This window comes from Asparagus officinalis, unplaced genomic scaffold (assembly GCF_001876935.1).
Source record: "Asparagus officinalis unplaced genomic scaffold, Aspof.V1 AsparagusV1_Un573, whole genome shotgun sequence".
Lineage (NCBI taxonomy): Eukaryota > Viridiplantae > Streptophyta > Magnoliopsida > Asparagales > Asparagaceae > Asparagus > Asparagus officinalis.
The window spans coordinates 24406-30704 of record NW_017972836.1 but is presented as its reverse complement, the minus strand read 5'-3'; positions in this window follow the sequence as shown (position 1 = coordinate 30704).

Below are 6299 nucleotides of genomic sequence, written 5' to 3'. Positions count from 1 at the left end.
TGTACCCTGCCTCTGCTCCTTTGCACGAAGCACAGCCGCCGATTTTTTTTCTTTCTGCACAATTTCGCCCCCAGCCTTGCACAAAACCTAAGGAGAAAATACAATTCCTATTTATAGCATGCAACTCAATTTCGGGTGGGCCACGCGGAGCTGAACCAATTCATGAGCGGAAAGGGATTACATCAAATCGCGTGTCTTGATAGGTTTGCCAGCTCGTGGCCCCCACAATCCACTCACAACTTCCGTGTTTAAATCGCGTGTCTTGATAGGTTTGCCAGCTCGTGGCCCCCACAATCCACTCACAACTTCCGTGTTTACAGTTCCGACCTATTTTTAGATATTACTCCTTTAAATTTTCAATAATTGAATCCCTTAAATCTTCAAGAATTGCATATTAGTCCCTCAAATCTTAGAAATTGTATGCAAGTCCCTCAAATCCTATAGGGCCTTGCAAACGGTCCTTCAAGATAAACCACACTAGATTTGAGGGAATATCCCGTCAAATCTAACGGTAGAGCAAATTGACTCTTTTACCCCTCTGTTATATTTCTGAACTGCTTTTTTAATGGGTAATTTAAAGCACAATATCCACTAGAAAAACCAAAGTCCACTTGATAATTGCAGTTAGGTGATTGCAAATGTTGGTTTAGGATTTAATCCTACAACAATTAGGTTTTTCAACGGAAAAACTAATAGAATGACCAATTTTGAAAGATTTTGTAGGATTTGAGGGACTAATATGTAATTTTTAAGGCTTGAGAGATGAATATGCAATAATTAAAGACTTAAGGGACTAATACATAAAAACCTCATATAGCATATCACGCGTATGCACCAATAATAAAATAATAAAAGGGACCAGAACCACCAGAAATTTTATCCAGCAGACTTGCATAGGGGTGTCCATCCGGACCCAAGGTCCGGGTCCCGCCCGTTGCCCGGCCTGGGCCCAGATTTGGTCCGGAAACCCGGGCCAAATTGGGTTCCGGGTCGGGTCTGGGCCGCATCCTTGGCGCCCGCACCGGGCCATGGTAGTCGGGCCGGGCCGAGCTAGCCCGTGGCCCGGCATGAGCCAAACGGTCACATAAGTGACTGTTTCCCGGCAAATGCCGGGCCGGCCTGGCCGTAACGATCATAAACAGCCATTTTTGGCCTTTTGACCGTTTTGCCCCAAAAAACGGTAAAAAAGGTAAAATTTTAAGGGTATTTTGGTTATTTGTCTAAGGGCCTGCCTCTATAAATAGAAGGGGTTTTTACTTATTTTTCTTATCCAAAACTCATCTACTTCTCTTTAATACTCTCTTATACTCTCTAATAATCGTTTTAGCTCTCTAATTATTCAATCAAATGGCTTCCTCATCTGATTATGAAGCGCAAAACCTAACTCCCGAAATGAGTCCTCCTACTATAGGAGGTACAGCTACTCCTTCTACTCCTACCGATGTTGATCCTGAATCCAGTGTCGACGATTCTACTACACCAAGAGCTCCTAAAAGGCCGAGATCCGATGTGTAAAAATTTTTCTAGAAGATAGACGTCACCAGGAATGAACATGGTACGCTTCTCACTCAGAAGGCTAAGTGTGCGTTGTGCGGACATATTTTTTAAGATCATCATAAGAGCGGCACCAACCACCTCAAACGTCATTTAGATAAGCACAACAAAGGTCAGACTCCTCAAGGTGATATCCGACAATCTATGCTCTCTCATTCCTCATCTTTTGGTAGTCTCGGTAGTTGGAATTATGATGCAGCCCTAGCCAAGAAATACGTCGTCAGGTTTATCATTCTTAAAAATCTTCCTTTTAAATTAGTAGAAGATAATGAATCTAAAGATTTATTTACATATGGTTTTTACCCCGTATTTAAAACATTTTCTCGTCAAACTTGTCAACGTGATGTTTTAAAATATTATCAGGAGGAACAAGGAAAACAATTTTTCTTATTTTCAAAGTTTAAACTGTAAATTTTTTTTAACTTCTGATATTTGGACATCTAAAGCACAAACTGGTTATTTATGTCACAGCACACTGGATTGATAAAAATTGGTAAAATTTTAAAAGAGTTATTTCCTTTATTGCATTTGAAGAGTCACATACTAGTATTAATGTTACAAATTTAATAATTGAAGAACTTTTTAAATTAGGAATATCAAAAATAATATTTTCTCTTTCACTAGATAATGCAAGTAATAATAATATAGTTGTTGATTTTATCAAAACATCTCTGTCATTGCCATGTCATAGTGATATTTTTCATATAAGATGTATCTGTCATACTTTAAATTTAATTGTTCAAAGTGCATTTGGTAAAATTAAACACATGATAGAAAATGTTAGTAACTTATGTTCATAATACTTTTGAACAAATAATTAGAAGATGGAAACAATTCTGTAAAAGAAAAATATAAAACCTAGACTAATTCCAAAATATATTGACTATAGGTGGAATTCCACCTATGCAATGTTAAGTGTAGCAATAGAATATAAAAACATCATAAATAATTTTATTGTTTTTTATACTTCTAGTTCTAGCTCTGGTAGTATGTATGGAATAACTGAAGACGAATGGATAGTTATAAGTAATTTAAAAGATATGTTACAAGTTTTTTATGATGCTATAATGTTATTATTTGGCTATTATTATCCAACCATTACTTTAGCTGTTTTACAAATTTTAAATGTTCAAAAAATTCTAATAAATATTGTATCGATGATTATTTTGGAAATATAATTTTTCAAATGGAAAGAAAATTTAATAATTATTTTATGCCTATTCCTGTTATTTTTGGTTTGGGGGTTCTTATTGATCCGTGTTTGAAGGATATTAGCATTCGAAGTTTGTTAAATTCCTTGTATGGTAAGATGATTATAGACACTGATGATGGTCAAACTATTACTGCTACTACTCATCATAATACTATTAGAAATTATTTTCAAAGATTATATGATGAGTATGCAACTAAAGATGGTGTAGCTACACATCAGTCTACATCTTCTGCTTCTACGAACTAAAGTCGGAGCAAAAATATAAGTTTTGATAGGTATGCAATGGTAGCTGAGCTAACTGGTGGATCTGGACTTGGATCATCAACGAAGGTTTTTGAAATTGATTAATATATAACTGTATCTTTAGTTAAATATCAAAATAATAGTTTAGATATTTTGTAATGGTGGAAAGTATATGAAACAGTTTCATATCATATACTTTCCATCATGGTTCGTGACTTACTAACAGTGCAGATTTTCACGGTAGCTTCGGAATCCGCCTTCAGCACAGCCAGACGTTTGATCAACGACCACATGACATCGTTAGATTCGTATACTATATACAGTCAATGATGTGTTTACAAGATTGGTGGAGGTATGAGAAGAGAACACAAGACATCAATCAGATGGTTGGTATTGAAGATAAATTTAAAGAGTTATGACTAGCAGATAGATATAAAGAGTAAACAATATTCATCAAATTGTAATTTTTATTTCTTAGTTGAAAATTTATAATAAATTATTTTGTAGACAGTTGGAAATGATAGTGATATAGGTGAGTAGGTGCCAACCTAGTTGGGATGTACTCATCTATTGTGATGCGATGAATTCTAAAATAAATTTATAATTATAAATAATTTAATGATTATTAATAAAGAAGTTATTTTATTATTTTAATTTTAATAATTTTTTGTATTTGTAATTTATATAATTTCAAGTGATTAATAATATCATTGTTTTTTATTAAAATTTTGTGTAATTTTTTGTTGAAAATTGAAAGGAAAAGAAAAACTTAAAAAATTTTGAAAAAAAAAACGTGCCCGGCCCGAGCGGGCCGAGCCGTGCCGTTTGGACACCCCTACTTGCATTCTAGTGAATTTTGGGTGAAAAAAAAAACTCCTATTTGGAAGTAGATGTGGTTTCCAAATTGACCATTTTTTCTCTCAATTATGTTCCCAACTCATTTCTTTATGGGAAATTTAAATCTAATATCCGCCAGAAAAAGTTAAATTTACTTGAGTTCTTATTCTGTAATGGTTAATAAACAATACTAATACAAATTGAAAACTAAAGATAGATTATCAGGTCAGGGTTGGCTAGCAGACACCAGCTGCCCCTTCTGTGACGACCATGAATCCCACGACCACCTTTTTCTCTCATGCATTTTCACTAAACAGATCTGGGAACCATGGTTATCAAAAATTGGTATTACCTCTCTCCCCTCAAGCATCAACCACTGTCTCTCTATCTGCACTGACAAGTCCATCCACGCATCAGTTAGACTTCTATGGGGTTGCAGTTTTCCTACGGTTTGCTGGGTAATCTGGAAAGCTAGAAATGACTTCATATTCTCTAATCAATCTTCCACGCCTCAGCATATCATCAACAAGGCGGTTCACATTCTTATTTTCTGGATAGGTGCCTCCCCTTCCAAGACTGCCAGTAAGTTGAACAAGCTCATTTATAGCTCGGGGCTACCTGATATTGCAGAATCGAGTGCTGACAGCAATGGTCTCCCAAGTCCTCATGGGTAGCGGCCTTCTTTGTTGCTGTTTTCTCCATTTTGGTTTTTCAGTTCCAGAGTTCAGGGTCTTTGATGTTGTCTGGTTAAACCCTACTTTTTCTTTTCTTTTTTCTTTTATTTTGTCCATGTTAGATGTTTTGTCTTGATCTCTGGTTAGAGATATCTTTTGGTGATTTGGCCTAACACCCTCCATCTCGGAGTCTCGGGCTTAATCACAATCAGATATCTTTTGTAAAAACTTTCTTTTTTGGTTTATATATACATGATAGGGCAGTATGCCCTATTTTCATTCAAAAAATAAAATAAAATAAAATAAACAATCCTAATTCAAAGTTGAGCTTCACAAAGAATTGAAACATTAGAGATGTGTAGTTTGGTGATCGCAGATATTGGTTTAGGAAATAACTCAACCATGATTATATTTTTAACTGAAAAACTAACATAGAGACAATTTTGCAAGAGCTCATAGGATTTTAGGAACTAATATGCAACTTTTAAGGTTTGAGAGACTAATATGCAATTATTGAAAATTCAAGGGACTCATATCTTATAACCCCATATAGTTAATATCACCCTTATGCGTCAATAATAAATGGGTCAGGACCAACAGATACTTTATCCAGGAGGCTGGCACCTAATGAATTTTGGGGTAAAAAAAAAAGTACTCCTGTTTGAAAGTAGGTGGGGGTTCCAAAGCACAAAGCTCCATCATAACAAATGCTGCAGAGCCTCTCAGCCCCAGACCATCAAAGCTAAGAGTTAGGTGTTTGTCGTAGTGAAGAGTTCGGCGTTTCTCTTTCTTTTTAGAGAAACGATACAGACACACCCTCAGTCACATCACCGGCCATACCCTTTTTTTTTTGCTACAGTATAGGGGTCCCTTTTTAGTTTTTTTAAATCTCAAATGTGACCCTTACACTGTAGCAAGAAAGGGGTATGGCCGGTGATGCGACTGGGGGTGTGCCTGTAGCGTCACTCTTCTTTTTACTGCTAGTGTTTAATCATGGTGTTATCTCTCTCTACCGAGCTCTGAGCCTTTTACCAGTGGACTAGTAAACAAGGCCAGGGACTAGGTGCCCCTTTAAATGAAGGAATAGGGCATAGGAGAAGGTTTCAAGCAGCAGAGCAGGTTTTTTTTGTACTTTTTGAGGGTTTCACTCCACATGCTTCCATCAATATACATTCCTTTGGAGGAATCTACAAAGCCTACATATTTGAAATCGGTAGCCTATGTATTTGACGTGGGTTTAGCCTTTGACTCTCTCTCTCTGATCAATTGGTTTAGGTTTTTTGAGCAACCAACTTTTCTTGTTTGTTTGTATATCGGTTGGCACTAAAGGATTGGATTCTAATATGTATGACTTTCGTTTGTGAGGGGTGTTGTAAAATGTAAGCAAATCAAGTCCGATTCGCAAAAAGCAATTTTAGAAATGGGTCAAAGGGGGAAAAAGAAAAGCTTGTATTTTGGTGAGCAAGACAGGACTTTGAAAGTGTGGGAAAATGATAAAAGTAGTTGTTCTGTCAGAACACTTTTTTGTATGCGGGAACATCTCAACCATTTATGTGATTGTGAAATTTCATAATTGCCCCTCTTGCACTCCCTCTGCTCCTATCAGAACGACCTATATTGTATTGATCATTCTTAACAGAACAACTACTCCTTAAAGTATAAATGGAAGAACTCCAAATATGATGTCCAAGTTGGTCGAGTGCGATTTCATGGGCAACAATATTCTTTTTTGAATCCCCATTATAAGTTCATGATAAATAAGATTTGAATTGGGGTTA